Source organism: Pogona vitticeps, chromosome 2, assembly GCF_051106095.1.
Source record: "Pogona vitticeps strain Pit_001003342236 chromosome 2, PviZW2.1, whole genome shotgun sequence".
In the NCBI taxonomy this organism is placed as follows: Eukaryota; Metazoa; Chordata; class Lepidosauria; order Squamata; family Agamidae; genus Pogona; species Pogona vitticeps.
In genome coordinates, this window is record NC_135784.1 from 11,160,102 (window position 1) to 11,176,619 (window position 16,518).

The following is a 16,518-nucleotide window of genomic DNA, read 5'->3' on the forward strand; positions in this document are numbered from 1 at the left end:
TTAAACCATCATAGTAAAACATTTAAAAATCAGCAAACATGAGGCAGAAATATCTGCCTTCCCTCAAACTGAACAGAAACAGTCACTAACAGTCCTTGGAGTGTGCAAAGTTCTTCAGAAAGTGCGTTTTCAAGGCATGTAAACATACAGAAACCAACAGTACAGAAACTTTTTACATTTCACAATTTATTGTGAACAAGCGAGGCTGAAGTCTCTAAACCACCAGGACCAGTGTTTTAAGTCAGGAAATTGGGGGCAGACAGAACTGTCTCCACCTCACAGGAGCAGTATTTGACATTCCCAGAGCTGCAGAGGGTCTCCCTGGTGATGGCCTGAAAGATGGTCAACCGGGAGAAGGCTTTAAGGCTTGACCTCAAGGCTTCTAGGAGGAGGAGGAGGAGGAGGAGGAGGAGGAGGAGGAGGAGGAGTAAGACAACTGGGCACTGTTGGTAGAAGCAGCAGGTTCCTCTTCCTGTCTTGGCCTCTTTGTGAGGAACCTCTCCATTGTCTGCTGCTTCCGCCGCCTTTTCAGCATCCCTCCGAAAGGGACCTGATCCTTTCGTCAGATGTGTTTGAAAGGTCATGTGCCAGAGCCTTGTCCGGGTGGTATCGCTGTGCTTGAGTCTGCACATTTTGCCACTGTTCTAAGAGCTCCTTCGGTTTAGTGGTGGACAGCTGTTCCTCGCCTGGCTCTTCTCCCCTTTCCAAAGAGGCCTGCTCCTCCTTAGCCTCTGCCTGCAATTCGACCAGCTCCTGGGTGGACACCTCCCAGTCATGGCACTCCACCAGTTCACAGATGTCCTCCTCTGTGACCCCAAGGCCCATGTTCCTCCCCAAGGCAACAATGTCCTCCCTCACTGTTGACTGGTGCAGGCTCAGAAGCATCAGAGTCACTTGTTGCCACACAGTCTGGCCGCAGGCCGTGCCAAGCAGAATTAAGATTTCTCTGTCTGGTCCCGTCCCAGGCTATGGTGATCAACTTCAAGGAGCTGACCGTGTCAAAGTTGTTCCTCCAGAATTCACCCAGGGTGAGGTTGGTGCAATCGGTCACCTCAAAGCAGCGCCCAAAAAGCATCTTGGTGTACCATTTCTTTAAATTGGCACTGACCTGCTGATCCATTGGCTGGAGTACCGGGGTAGTGTTAGGCGACAGGGACATGATTTGAATGAAGCTGAACTCCTCTAACAAGTCTTCCTCAAGGCCTGGAGGATGAGCAGGAGCATTGTCCATCAGGAGCAGGGCCTTCAGCGGCAGGTCGTTGTCCACCAGGTTGGATGCATGTGACACAAGCCTTAGCATTGGATCGGCACAACACACACAGCTGGCCTTTGTTGATCTTGTGCTTATTGAAGGCCCGTGGGTTTTCCAAGTGGTACAACAGCAAGTGCTTTATCTTCAGGTCCCCACTGGCTTTGGCACAGAAGAGGAGGGTCAGAAGGTCCTTCATGGGCTTGTGGCCAGGCTGCTTGCTCTCCTCTTGATTGATGGAGGTCCTTTTGGGCATCCTCTTCCAAATCAGCCGGTCTCGTCACAGTTGAAGACCTGCTATGGAAGGTAGCCCTGTGTTGTGTTGTAACGACATCCAGGAACTCCATGGCAAAATCCTTTGCCGCAGGAAAATCAGAACTGGTGGCCTCTCCATGCCTGATCCAGATCTGGTTTCAAAGCGTTCAAACCAGCCTCTGCTTGCCTTGAGGTCTTCTGGCTCGGCTGAGGTTCCTGGCTCTTGCTACACGAGGTCTGCATACAAGGCCTTGGCTTTCTCACAAATGACAGCCTCAGTCACTGTGTCCCCTGCACGCTGCTTCTCTTGCATCCAGATGAGCAGCTTAACGTATTTGGCAAACTGGACACGTCCAGATATAGCAGCCCCCCCAAGCTTAGCTTTCTTCTTCACTTTGAAGACATGTCTATATATTACAAATGTATTCCAGTTTTAAAACAGGAATCTATTACAAAACATGACAGTTCCCCCTCCCCTTAAACAATATTGGGAAATGGTAGTTACTGAGTGCTGTGAATGATCTGTAAGGGATATTTAGCCCTGCCTAGAATGAGGATTTTCACAATTCCTTGAGCAAATGTAACAACTCTGGAACATTTCATGTTTAGTATTTGGCCCAAATAGACTATTTGGTAATGGCAGAAGAGGATAAAAACTGTTTGCCATAATTGTTATGCATCAGTAATTAAACATAATTATTCTGGTAACTCTTCATTATGTAAATTTACCTAGCAGTTTATACCCACTTGTACACTGGGGAGGAGTGTGAGACCAAGTATAAAGGTTAGAGAAGTGAGTTCATGATTCTGTCCCAGGAGGAGAAAGGGGATAAATAAAGGTAGGGATGAAAGAGAAGAGGAAAGCAGCCAACCTGATCTGTGGGGGTAAGAAAAATGCCACATCTTGGGCTAAAAGAAAGACGAATGGGTCATGGAACCAGCATAATCAGCAACCAAGCAGGACAGAGAGCATTCATTGAGAGGGGGGGGGTTAAAATCACTACCCTACCAGCTTCCCCTCTGATTGAGTTTGCTGAGTTTGTGAGCTATTATTTTTTTTAAAATTTTATATAAAGGGTCTATTAGAATTTTGCTATTTTGATGTCATTTCCTAGATGTCTTAGAAAGATCTGCATTTCCCAAAGCAGTGCTAGAAAGAATGTGAACTACTTTTGGAGATAGAATTCAAATTAATGAAAAACAAATTTGAAGTGTTTCACATTGTGTGTTTTGATGGTTATACATTATGCTGAGGTAAAACACTGAGAGGAGTGCTAAGCACCAAGTCAGCAGTAAGGAATAAACACATTTTCAACAACTAAGACCTGAATATTGTGCCCTATCTTAACTTTGGTGCCTCTGACAGACTTTGCTGAGGGGAACTCTGTCTTTTCTGAGGGTTTTGTTCCACTAGAAGTGGGGAAAGTTGGGCTTCTCGGGCAGGTGAGTCCTGGCCTCTGGACGTCCTCCTGATTCAGTGGAGAAGAAGTCCAGCGGCCAGGATCTTAGGGCCCGATCAAGGCCCTCCCAATATTTCATTCGCCAAACTGGTCTGTGCTGGGCCGAGGAGGACCCTGAAGGAAGAGGCAGTCAAGGCTTTGATCTTGTATTGCAGTTGGAATCCTATTCACGAAAAAAGAGAGAAATGTGAGGTAATAAAGGCGAAACAGAGCAGATGGAATAAAGGAGCACAAAGTGGAGAGTCCTGCAGTGCACGATACCACACTTCCTCTTTGAACATGTGCAAAGTGTTCCTTTTTGATGGTATGGTTTTCTTTGCATTTTATTTATGTTTTTTCACCCCAAACCTCTTGATAAGAGGCAAACCTTGGTCATCTTGATTTGGGGTTTGTGGGGGTTTCCCCTTCAAGGCTCCCTTCTTCTTCCCCCTTAACAGACAAGCCAGACTGGGGGATTTTGCTTTGCCTCATCCAACTTTACTTCGGACTCTGATGATAATTGATGAACAGGTAACGTCATTTCTGTTCCCACCTTCTCCTTCGATGGGAGGATAAAAGGGACATTTCCTGTGCTGTGAGGTTGCTTCTGACCCATGGGGACCCTAAGAGGGATCTGTGAGAGAAGTGAGATGATGAAGGAGATGTTCACCATTGCTAACCCACCCCCATGAGTTTCCTTGGTTGAGAGGACTTTTGAACCCAGGTCCCAACCCTACACACTTTATTAAGGACACCACGTCGCCCCTCATAAGAGGGTCCTTGAGTTCTGTGAGCTGCTCAAGGAGGGGTTCACCCTTCTTCCCAACCTTCAAGTCCGCTTCCATGGCTGTAGGGACTTGAACCCAGGTCTCCCAAGACCTAGTCCAACTCTTGGTCCACTACATCACATGGGCTCTGGTGTTGATTTTGTTTTCCATTTGTAGTGTAGTATTGTGCAGATTTTTAAAAAAGTTTGTAGTCTTGCTGTTTTTCACTCTTAAATGTTATATTTTACTGATGAAAGGAAGCTGCCTTGGATCCTTTATAACGAGAAAGGTGAGGTAAAAATACTTGAAGTAAATTGTGGGAGAAAAACAATCTTGTTTGCGGCTGCTTTCATCAAATGTGTCAGCAGGAAGCATGCCCTGTTGCTCTCTGGATTCCTGCTGTTGCCCCCTCCTCACTGGGATGATGGAGGTTTTATCTCGGAGCCTGACATGAGATGCTCCTTCCTTCCTTCCTTCCTTCCTTCCTTCCTTCCTTCCTTCCTTCCTTCCTATTCCTCTTGTTCTGCTGCCTGAAGAAGGGACAGGGATGAAGATGTAGCCCATTCAATATAAACATGACAAAGGCACATCCTGTAAGGAAACATTTTTTATTTACTTTATCTGTAAGGAAACATTTTTTATTTACTTTATCCATGAAGCCTCCAGGCTGATCTTTTTCTTCTAGGAAGGGGTGAGAGTGAGCTGAGTTGACTTTGCTGTTTTTAGGACCAAAACCGAAGAACCAAACCCCAGATCCTTCCAACATTTGCAAGGTAAGTGAGATTTCAAGAGGTTGCTTAAGTAGCCTTGCCAACCACTCTCTTCTCTCAGTTTTCCTGGCCCAGCAGGGATTTGAATCCAGGTCTCCTGGTTTCCAGTGTGGTATACCATCCACAACCCCACACTTCCTCTTTGAACATGTGCAGAGTGGTGGTCGTTGGGGAGATAGTTTTCTTTCATCTTACTTAGGTGTAGAGTTTTTTTTAGAAAAAATCTCGATCCTGCTCACCCAAAACCCCATGCTCACCTTAGGGCAGGTCCTGTTGATAAAAGACAAACCTTGGTCATCCTGATTTGGGGTGTGGGGGTTCCCTTTCAAGGTTCCCTTCTTGTTCCACCTGAACAGACAAGCCAGACTGGGGAATTTTGCTTTGCACCATCCACCTCTAATTTGGACTCTTATGATAATTGATTAATAGATAACGTCATTTCTGTTCCCAACTTCTCCTTCAGTGGGAATATTAAAGGGACAATAGTCCAAGGCTGAACCCAAACAAGATGGACGTCCTCCAACTGGGAGCCCCTGATGTCCGTGCTTTGTGTGGTTCCCAACGCATGCTGGGCGTTCTTCTGGACACAACGCTGTCAGTGGAGAACCAGAAAGTGCCCGAGTTCCAATCCACTTCCCTCTTAAACGATCTGCTAACTTCCCTGCCTGGATGCAATTGTCACTCCCCGGATTGGTCCATGCACAGATAGTCTCAAGCCTTCCTGGAGCAGATGGCCACACATTGAACAGGGAAAGATGCAGTAGTAATGGGAGATTTCAACTATCCCGATATATGATGGTTGTTAGACTCTGCCAAGAGCACAAGGTCCAACAAATTTCTCTCTAGCCTTGCAGAGAATTTCATGGTCCAGAAAGTGGAAGAGGCAACAAGGGGAACAGCTATTTTAGATCTCATGTTCACCAACAGGGAAGACCTTGTTAATGAGGATGAAGTGGTGGGAACCGTAGGTGGGAGTGACCACCCTCTCGTGGAATTCGTTACACAGTGGGAAGGGGAAGCGAAGTGTAATCACACACACATTCTGGACTTCAAGAAAGTCAATTTTTGTAAATTTTGGAAATTATTGGCTGAAATTCCATGGACAGAGGCACTAAAGGAGAGGGGAGTTCTGGACGTATGGGAATTTTTTCGGACAGATAATGACTCTGACAAGCTATCCCATTTTCAGCCCATATCAACCTTATATGTGCAACAACATAATTACCACCTTGTTTCCCCGAAAATAAGACAGGTCCTTATATTAACTTTTGCTCCAAAAAACCCATTAGGGCTTATTTTCAGGTGTTGTTTTTTTCTGTACAAAGATCTACGTTCATTCAAATACAGTTATGTCATCTTCTGGTTGCTGTACAAGGGTGGAGGGCGGGGGTTTCACTTAACTAGGGATTATTTTTGAGTTGTACTCTCTGGGGACAGTGCTCCAAGAAGGATCAGAGCCAGGCAAGCGCCAGGCTACCGATTCTTAGCTGAGAGAGCCTCCCCAGGAGCATATTGTGGTTGACTGTATCGAAGGCAGCTGAGATGTCAAGGAGGACCAACAAGGACATTTGCCCCCATCGGCTCCCTCAATAGGTCATCCAACAGTGTGACCAGTGCCGTTTCTGTAGCATAGCACGGCCGGAAGCCCGACTGAAAGGGATCCAGGGCATTGGTTTTGTCCAAGAGCGTCTGAATCTGGTCTGCCACCACCCTCTCCACCAGTTTACTAAGGATGGAATTACCGGCAAGGCAGAGTGCTGGACATCTCTGTAAGGCAGATTGCTGTCTGAATTCGGACTTTTTCCAGCTCTCCTTCACTGCAAGCCCTACTCTCCTGTAAAGCTTGCCTCCCCTTTCCACTGCTGGGGGGGGGGTGTCTGGTGATCCAGAGTTTACTCAAGGGTCCCTAGAGTCCTGGGAATTCCCTTTGCTATCGCTGCTGTAGCTCTGCATTGCCCCTTTTTTCTGAATAAATTCTAACTGCATTGGTTCTTCCTTCATGATCCTCATCAACCCAGCATAGACCTGGGTTGACCCACAGTTCAAATTGATGGGCATCTGGACTGTAACAGGGTGCTCGACCCAGGCGGGGGCTCGAACTGGTCTGGAAGGGGGGACCTGGTCTGTTCCCAAAAGGAGTGGCCGTGAGGAAGGCAGAATAGGCTTCTGCAGAAAGAAGAAAACAAGCTTGCTTTGTGATGATTATAGAAAGAGTTGGGATCCTTAGCTCACGGTCTCTGGTTGGCTGGGAACCCCCACGACGGCGGATCGGTATTTGCTGCAGCCTGTTTCATGAAACCAGGAAACTCGGTTGAAGGAAATGTGGTCTGGTGTCTGTTATCTGAAAAGGTCCGCTACCCAAGGGGTTGGGGTGACCGTCCCACCTACACCTCCAACACACCCCTCCCCATCCCTCCTGTAGAGTTTATGGTTTGGGATTGCAGCATCCCTGTGGTTCTCTGAATCCCACCACAATCTTATATCTTCCCTCCAACTGTTCCAGCTCTCCCATCTTTCCTGAGACGCTTCGGGCATTTGCCTAAAAGCACCTACATTGGGGTCCCCCACAAAGTGCTGCTTGTTTGCTTCTCCTTCCAGTGGACCAACAACCCCATCCCATCACTCTCCCAGTCCTACTTCCTACACTATCATCACTTTCTAGTTCTCTAGCATCTCCACCCTCATTCCATAGGGAGGAGGAGTCCCAAAATGAATGCTGCTCCTCTCCTGTCAGCTTTCCTCCAGGATTCTGTTTTAAAACTATTCTGCCCCTTTTTCCATGTTATGTGCCAGCAGTCTGGTTCTGTATTCATTCATAAAAGCCCATCCCTCTTGTACAAACCCGGGAGTGAAGGGCCCTCCTGTATTCCATTGCCTCCCACATTTTGGTCAAATTTATGTTGGTTGCTTCAGTGACACTGTCTATCCATCTCGTCCTCTGCTGTCCCTTTCTCCTCCTGCCTTCACACTTTCCCAACATCAGAGTCTTTTCCAGGGAGATTTCTCTTCTCATGAGATAGCCAAAGTACTCAAGCCTCAGCTTCAGGCTCTGTCCTTCCAGTGAGCACTCGGGGTTGATTTCCGTCTGAACGGATAGGTGTGATCTCTTTGCAGTCCAGGGGATTCTCAAAAGTCTTCTCCAGCACAACAATTCAAAAGGATAAATTCTTCAGCAATCAGACTTCTTTATGATCCAGCTCTCACTTCCATACATCGCTAATGGAAGACATAGCTTTAACTATGCGGACTTTCGTTGACAAGGTGATGTCTCTGCTTTTTAAGATGCTGTCTAGGTTTCTCATCACTTTCCTTCCAAGAAACAGGCGTCTTTCAATTTTGTGGCTCCTGTCACTATCTGCAGTGATCATGGAGACCAAGAAAGTAAAATCTTTCACTGCCTCCTTATCTCCCTCTTCCATTTGCCAGTAGATGATGGGACCAATGGCGATGATCTTGGTTGTTGTTTTTTTTGATGTTGAGCTTCAGAACATTTTTGCTCTCTCCTAATTCCATATTCCATTTTAACTGTTGCTTCCTGTACCATATATAGATTTCTCAGGAGGTAGATAAGATGGTCAGGAACTCCCATTTTTTAAAAAAACTTGCCATAGTTTGCTGTGGTCCACACAGTCAAAGTCTTTTGCGTAGTCAATGAAGCAGAAGTAGATGTTGTTCTGGAACTCTCTGGCTTTATCCATAATCCAGCGCATGCTAGCAATTTGGTCTCTAGTTCCTCTACCCCTTCCAAATCCAGCTTGTATTTCTGGGAGTTATCGGTCCACATACTGCTAAAGCTTGCCTTGTAGGATTTTGAGTACAACCTTCCTAGCGTGTGAAATGGGTGCAATTGTACAGTAGTTGGAGCATTCTTTAGCACTGCCATTTTTTGGTATTGGGATGTAGACTGATCTTTTCCAATCCTCTGGCCACTGTTGAGTTTTCCAAACTTGCTGGCATATTGAGTGTAGCACTTTAACAGCATCATCCTATCAGATTTTAAATAGTTCAGCTGGAATGCCATCACATCCACTGGCCTTGTTAGCCACCCTTTCTAAGGTCCACTTGATTTCACTCTCCAGGATATCTGGCTCAAGGTCCGCAACCACATCATCTGGGTTGTCCGAGAGACCCAAATATTTCTAATATAATTCCTCTGTGTATTCTTGCCACCTCTTCTTGATGTCTTCCGCTTCTGTTAGGTCCCTGCCATTTTTGTCCTTTATCATGTCCATCTTTGACCAAAAGGTTCTTTTAATATCTCCAATTTTCTTGAACAGATCTCTGGCTTTTCCCTTTCTATTCTTATCCTCTATTTCTTTGCACTGTTTGTTTAAGAAGCCCCTCTTGTCTCTCCTTGCTATTCTTTGGAAGTCTGCATTCAATTTCCTGTAACTTTCCCTATCTCCCTTGCATTTTCTTTCCCTTCTCTTCTCTGCTATTTGTTAGGCCTTGTTGGACAGCCACTTTGCTTTCTTGCATTTCTTTTTCTATGGGGTGGTTTTTGTTGCTGCCTCCTGTACAATGTTATGAGCCTCCATTCATAGTTCTTCAGCCACTCTGTCCACCCAGTCTAGTTCCTTACATCTATTCTTCACTTCCACTGTGACCATTTAACTTTACTAGAGGAGTTAGATTGCAGCGTTGAACTCTAAGTTAGTTTCCTTCTGTCTCTAGCCATCCTCTTTCCTCTCCTGGTCTTGACAGGCAGGAACTCTCACCTTCTCTGGGCCCCTGAAAGCTCCCAGCACCTCTGGACTCCCTCAGGACCCATAAGTCACTCGCCAATTAATAGAGACCCCCATTCTATCAACACAGGCAAAGTTTTTAACTTCACAAGGTCTCAACAGATGATTGATTGGTGATTGTGATGTACTTTTTCTCTTGAAAGAAACCTTTGCACAGTTTCTTGAAGAACTGCTGCTGGAAACAGAGGTCACAAGTGGGGGGAAGTCTGGGATGGAGATGGGGGGAGGGGATCAGACATCCTTCAAAGAAAGGGTTGGATGGAGCAGCAAAGGTTTGATTTGCCTTGAAATGAGCTATGTTCCTGCCCTCGTCTCCATCCGGGAGATGACTGGACTGTCAGCTAAATGCTGGCCATCAGAGAGCATTTTCCATCACCCCTGACAGCAGCCGCCCTGTTTAGGAGAACAGAGAGGCCTGGCACACACAGCATCCTTTTTCAACTACAAGGCTTAGGAAGAGCAGCCAATTACTGCCATTGCTGTCTCCCAGCATCTGCTGTACATCCGGGTTGCATCGCTTCATCTAACAGCAGAGCCAGGCTTAGGTTGGACTGAAGGAGCTGCCTTCACCCCAAGCATGCCATTGCAGATCCAGTTCTTCATTGTTTAGCATATATCTACATAAGTGGTTTCCAATCTTGGGTAACCCAGGTGTTCTTGGACTGCAACTCACAGAAAGCTTCAAACTAGCAGTGCTGACTAGGGTTTCTGGGAGTCGCAGTCCAAGAACACCTGGGCTACCCAAGACTGGGAACCACTGATCCACATGATGGTAGAGATGCTGTTGTGGCCCTTTTACCTTGTACTGTGTTGCCTTACACAGCGAGGTTAATCCGTTCCAGATTAACCCTCGCTGCGTGAAAGCATCGCTGTGCGGGAAGGAAAAAGCCATTGGAATGCATTAAACAGTGTTTAATGCGTTCCAATAGCAGCTTTACTTACCATACAGCGATGCTTCTCCGATGGCCGGTAGCCGTTTTCGCACCCTCCCCTCGCTGCGCGCAGCCATTTTGGGGCTTCCGGTGGCCATTTTGGACTCGCTGAGCAGCTGATCGGCAGGTCGCAAAGCGAAGGTCGGTAAGCGAACCACTTACCGACCTTCTCTCTGCGATTTTGAGCCATAGGGGCTGTCGGTGTGCGATCGCATTTGCGATCGCTAGAACGGCCCCGTTGTGTGGATTCGTCATTCTATGGTGCACTCGTTGTGTGAGGCACCACTGTATTGAGTGCCAACCCACCAACTGACAAACAAGACATTAAAAGCCCCCCAAGCTTAGCTTTCTTCTCTACTTTGAAGACACGTCCATACATTACAAATGTATTCCAGGTTTAAAACTCGAAACTATTATAAAGCATGACAGATTTCCCACTTAAACAGTATTAGGAAATGGTAGTTACTGAGTGCTGTGAATGATCTGTAAGGGATATTTAGCCTTGCCTAGAATGAGGATTTCCACAATTCCTTGAGCAAGTGTAACAACTCTGGAATATTTCATGTTGTATTTGGCCCAAATAGACAATTTTGTAATGGCAGAAGAGGATAAAAACTGTTTGCCCTAAAGTATAATCATTGTTAAACATCAGTAATTAAACATAATTATTCTTGTAATTCTTCATTTTGTAAATTTACCATGTAGTTTATGTCCCACGTGTACAGTGGGGAGGAGTGTGTCTGGAAAAAGGGTGTGAGACCAAGTATAAAATTTAGAGAAGTGAGTTCATGATTCTGTCCGAGGAGGAGAAAGGGGATAAATAAAGGTAGGGAGGAAAGAGAAGAGGAAAGCAGCCAACCTGATCTGTGGGGGTAAGAAAAATGCCACATCTTGGAATCAGCATAATCAGCAACCAAGCAGGATAGAGAGCATTCATTGAGAAGGGGGGGGGAAATCACTCTGTCCCCCACCAGCTTCCCCAGTGATTGAGCTTGCTGGGTTTGTGAGCTATTAACGTTTTTAATTTTAAGTAAAAAGTCTATTAGAATTTTACTCTTTTGATGCCGTTCCTTAGATGTCTTAGAAAGATCTGCATTTCCCAAAGCGGAGCTAGAAAGAATGTGAACTACTTTTAGAGACAGAATTAAAAAAATGGAAAACAAATTTGAATGTTTCACGTTGTGTGTTTAGAAGAACCTTATATTATATGCTGCAGTAAAACACTGAGAGGAGTGCTAAGCACCAAGTTAGCAGTATAGAGATGCATATAAAGAATAAACACATTTTTAACTTTGGTGCCTCTGACAGACTTTGCTGAGGGGAACTCTGTCTTGTCTGAGGGTTTTGTTCCCCTAGAAGTGGGGAAAGTTGGGCTTCTCGGGCAGGGGAGTCCTGGCCTCTGGAGGTCCTCCTGATTCAGTGGAGAAGAAGTCCAGCGGCCAGGATTGAAGGGCCCGATCAAGGCCCTCCCGATATTTCCTTTGCCAAACTGGTCTGCGCTGGGCCGAGGAGGACCCTTGAAGGAAGAGGCTTTGCTCTTGTCGTGCAGTTGGAATTCTATTAAGGAAAAAAAGAGAAATGTGCCATAAAGGCCAAACAGAGCAGATGGAATGAATGAGGGCAAAGTGAAGAGTCCTGCTGTGCAGGCAGATGATGGAAGAAGAAGCTCATGTGATGTCATTTCTCTTCTCTCCTCCGTTCATGCAGGAGGGGGAAGGGGAGGAACTCGGCCATTTTTTCCTCTGGGTCTCCTCGGGAGGGAGGAGGAGGGGGATTCAGAGGGGGAGAGAGGATCTCTGCGTCCCAGATTTCCTCCCCCCACAGGAACAGGGAGACCAAACCCCCCCCTACAAGGCTCTCTAGGGCTTCATCGAGTGCCCGTGTGTGTTTGTGTGTGCGTGCGTGTGTGTGTGTGTGTCGGGGGGGGGGTGTTAAGGAGCCCTTGCCTTCCCTTGAATCCTGCAAGGAGCATCCGGTGGATGGAAACAAAGGAACGGGAGAGAAAGTAACTTCCCTCCCATCTCCCCCCCCACTGCCTCCCTGTAATGATGTAGGACAACCCCCCTCCCTCCCTTCCTTATAAAACGAGAACCAGGAACTTATACAGATATAGCTAAAGTAGCACCAAACATTGCTAGAAATTGGCAGAAAGGAATGCACGAGGAAATAGAAAGCATGAAAAAAAATCCACTTTAACCACACTACCACCAGACAGAAAAGCAATAGGTTGTAAAGGGGTTTATACAATCAAAAGAAATGGTTCAGGAGATATTGCAAGATATAGAGCAAGATTAGTAGCCAAAGGATAGAATCAAAAATATGGCAAAGATAATCGTGCAGTGTCTGCCCCAGTAGTAAAGCATGAAGAAATTAGATTATTGATTAAATTCGCTGCAATAAATGGATTACATGTTTTACATTATGATATTACAACTGCTTTTCTATATGGAGATTTAGAAGAAACATTATATATGGAACAACCTGCTGGATTCATAGAAAATCCAAACCTAGGGTGCAAACTAACTAAATCTATCTATGGTTTAAAACACAGTCCTAGATGTTGGAATGCAAAGGTTGATCAGACTTTAAAAATATAAGGATTCAAACAAGCCGTAGCTGATTCATGTCGATCTATAAAACAAAATGATCAAACGTTTGTATTTTGTGTAATTTATGTAGGTGAGATTCTTCTCATATGTAAAACTGAAAAGCGAAGCGAAGAACTTGAAAAACACATAGAAAAATACTTTGAAGTAAAAGGTTTGGGGAATGTAATTCAGTTTTTAGGGACGGAAATCAAAAGGGATCCTGATGGTAATTTTTCTCTCACATACAGAAAAGCAAAATTGAACAACTGCTAGAAAAATATGGGATGTTAGAAAGTAAACCTGTAAAGACTCCAAAGGTTTGTGATTTTCAAAGGAGTGAAGAAAGTAAACCCTTTGAACAACCAGAGCTGTATAGAAATGTAATTGACAGTTTGTTGTATATCACAAAGTTGTGTGTGTAAAAGACTGTACAAAACACAATGTTGTGCTGCTGTGAAAGAGGAAAGATGATTGGTGACCTAGTCACTAAGTCTTTCGTCATTGAAAAACATGGAAGTTTTCTCTCTTCCCTTATCTGTGAACAGACTTTGGTGCCGGAGAACTTGGGCAGCCCGGAGAAGCTCCGCACTCGGCCATTTTATTTTCGAGCCTTCCTGCCCTTCACACAATCACAAACAAACTCACAAAGAGACACACAAACACCCCATTGGTGCAGGAGGGGGAAGAGGAGGAACATAGAGCTACGAAGGCGAAGGAAAAGCCCCTCCCCTGGACGCCCTTTGAACGGGAGCCGGAAGAGGCGGGGATCCTGCAGCGCCTGCCTCTTCCCCTTGGCCCAAAAAAGGCGCCTGGAGGAGAGAAGCGGGGCTTTTGGGGCGCCTCCCGGATCGGGACTTGGACGGAGGTGGGCGCTGGAGGGGGGCAGATCGGGGGTCGTGGGGTGTTAATATTTCCAGGGCTAGAGAGAGAGCCAGCGCCCATGTCTGGGGAGGGGGGGGAGCGGCTTCTCCCGGCATTGCCGATGGTGCCCGGTTGGGCTTTGTCTTGCTCGACCTTCGTGCAAGGCAGTTTTTTCCTCTGGGTCTCCTCGGGAGGGAGGGGGAGGGGGATCAAAGGAGGGAGAGGATCTCTGGGGTCGATATCTCACTCCTAGATGCAGGGAGACCAGATCCCCCCCCCCCTGCAAGGCCCTAGGGCTTCAATACCGTGTGTGTGTGTGTGTGTGTGTGTGTGTGTGCGTGCGTGCGTGCGTACGTGCGTGCGTGCGTGTGTGTGTTCGCTTCAATACCGTGTGTGTTTGTGTGTCTTTGTGTGTGTGTGTGTGTGTGTGTGTGTGTGTTCGTTCCTGCGAGGAGCATCCGGTGGATGGAAACAAAGGAACGGGAGAGAAAGTAACTTGCCTCCCATCTCTCCCCCCCACTAATGATGGAGGACAACCCCCTCCCCTCCCTTAAAAGGACAAAAGTCCCAGGAGGGGCTGGAGAGGCAAAGGGGGCTGCGATGGGGGGACAGGCGGGAAGTGGAGGACTTGGGGGGGCGGGCAAGAGAAGTGGGGCTTGGGAGGGTGGGGGTCCTCCCTGCATTTTCCTTCTGAGGGTGAACATCTTGCACTTTTGCACACGCTGTTTCTCTCGCTCGCTTGCTCGCTCGCACTTTCCTTCTGAGGGGGAACGTTTGCCAGACCTCTTGCTCTTTTCAACACACTCTCTCTCTCTCTCTCTCACTCACTCACACACACACACACACACACACACAGAGAGGATTAACTGGCAGAGAGGAGGGCTAATCCTAATCCATGTCAAGACCAGATCCTGAGCTGAGGATCAACTGCAGGACGACTCCTCTCCCTTGAGTTTCCTTGTGTTGCGTCTGAACTTTTACCAAAAGGCAGGCAGGAAAGAGAAGGTGGTGGATTTTCCTCCCTGGGATGTTTGGTAGTGGAGGCCGAAAGGGAGATCTCCCCAGGAAGGGTCTCCTCTTGGAAGTTGTTCTTCCCGCAAGGAAAAAAAAAACTGTTCTGGTCTTTGGGTCCTGAAGGGACAATTCAGGGTCATTGTCTGTGCAAAAGACCTGTCCCTCGCTCCTTATCCCTAGGGATTCTCCCTCCTGCCTCGAATTCGTGGCCCTCCATGGGGTGGAGTAAAGGGGGCTTTGGAAAGAGGCCGAAGGAGCTCCAGTCCTTCCACATGGAAAGGAAAGGAGGAAAGAAGGAGATGAAGGCAACCCGGCCTCTCCTTCTGGGGCGTTCCCTCTCCCGGCAGGTGTTTTGCAGAGTGAATGGCTCTGAAGCGTCCGTTCCAGACAAAGTGGTCGTGAAATGCTTTCTTTTACAGCAGGGGCATCTCACACCAAGAACCCCTCCCTCGGTTGCCACCTTTCCCAGCTCCTGTGAGGTTGGAAGTGAGCTCAAAGGAAAAACGAAGCCTAAGCGAGGCTGGGAGTTGGAAGACAACACGCCAGAAAAGTCCTGAAAGCTGAACTCTGCCCACCTTGGGTTGGCAAACCCCCCACGACACAAGGCAGAGGACACGGAGGCCAAGGAGCGCCTTTGTGTTGGGATCCTTGAGGTGAGAAAAATAACAAATGCTCCCATGAGAACAGAGGGCCTGGTAACTCTCCGTCCACTACATCATGCAGGCTCTGGTGTTTTCTAAATGTTGATTTTGTGTTTTAAAATTTTACATAAGTTGCCTTGGGGCCTTTTAAAGGAAGAAAGGTGGGGTAAAAATATTTTAAATAAATAGTGGGAAATATACACTGTTGTTTGCTGGTGCTTTCATTGCAGCTCCTGTTGCTCTCTGGTTCCCTGCTGTTGCCCCCACCTCACTGGGACAGGGGGGGGAGCTTCTATCTCAAGGCCCAGCAATAGATGCTCCTTCCTTCCTTCCTTCCTTTCTTTCTTTCTTCCTTTCTTCCTTCCTTTCTTTCTTTCTTTCTTTGGTTTATTTGTTTGCTCCCTTTCTGTTCCTGTTGTTCAGCTGCCTGAAGAAGAGAGAGAGAGATGGGGATGTGACCCCGTTCAACAGCAAGATGACAAAGGCACATCCGGCAAGGAAACATTTTTGATTTGCTTTATCCATGAAGCCTCCAGGTTGATCTTTTCTATTTCTCTTTTCTCCTAGGAAGGGGTGAGACTGAGCTGAGTTGTCTTTGCTGTTTTTGGCACCAAAAACAAAAAACCAAACCCCAGATCCCTCCACCGTTTGCAAGGTAAGTGAGATTTCAAGAGGTGGCTTAAGTAGTCTTGCCACACAGACTCTGTCCCCTCAGTTTCCCTGGCCCAGCAGGGATCTGAATCCAGATCTCCTGGTTTCCAATCTGGTACATCATCCACGACACCATACTTCCTCTTTGAAGATGTGCAGAGTGTTCCTATTTGATGGTATGATTTTCTTTGCATCTTATTTAGCTTTTAATCCTGCTCACTCCAAACCCTGCCGTAGCTCTGCATCTCCCCTTTTTTTTCTTAATAAGTTCTATCTGCATTACAATATCAAAACTTTGACTGTCTCTTCCTTCATGATCCTCGTCAACCCATCATAGACCTGGGTTGACCCACAGACCAAATCAATGTTGGTCTGGACTGTGACAAGGCACTCGACCCGGGCGGGGCTCGAACTGGTCTTGGCAAGGAGGGGGGACCTGGTCTGTTCCGAAAGGGAGTGACCGTGATGAAGGGAGAATAGGCTTCTGCAGAAGGAAAGAGTTCCTATCCTTAGCCCAAGAGTCTCCAATTGGCTGGAAACCCCCACGACAGTGGATCGATATTTGTGCAGCCTGTTTTATGAAACCAGGAAACTCGGTCGAAGGAA

At 46.8% G+C, this 16,518-nt stretch overlaps 1 protein-coding gene and 1 long non-coding RNA gene across 2 annotated transcripts in view; one reads left to right on the plus strand and one right to left on the minus strand.

The window, feature by feature from the left end:
* The window catches only part of LOC144587445 (uncharacterized), a 76,175-nt gene extending 71,005 nt beyond the window's left edge, over nt 1-5,170 (minus strand). Inside the window, exon 1 of the long non-coding RNA XR_013542603.1 lies at nt 4,868-5,170. This is a non-coding gene — a long non-coding RNA (uncharacterized LOC144587445). The remainder of the gene's footprint in view (nt 1-4,867) is intronic.
* LOC140703741 (uncharacterized) overlaps nt 2,175-16,518 on the plus strand; it is a 38,525-nt gene continuing 24,181 nt past the window's right edge. Inside the window, exons 1-5 of the mRNA XM_078387657.1 lie at nt 2,175-3,474; nt 4,396-4,483; nt 13,291-13,610; nt 15,040-15,273; nt 15,829-15,916. The gene's annotated coding sequence lies outside the window, so the exon portion shown is untranslated. The remainder of the gene's footprint in view (nt 3,475-4,395; nt 4,484-13,290; nt 13,611-15,039; nt 15,274-15,828; nt 15,917-16,518) is intronic.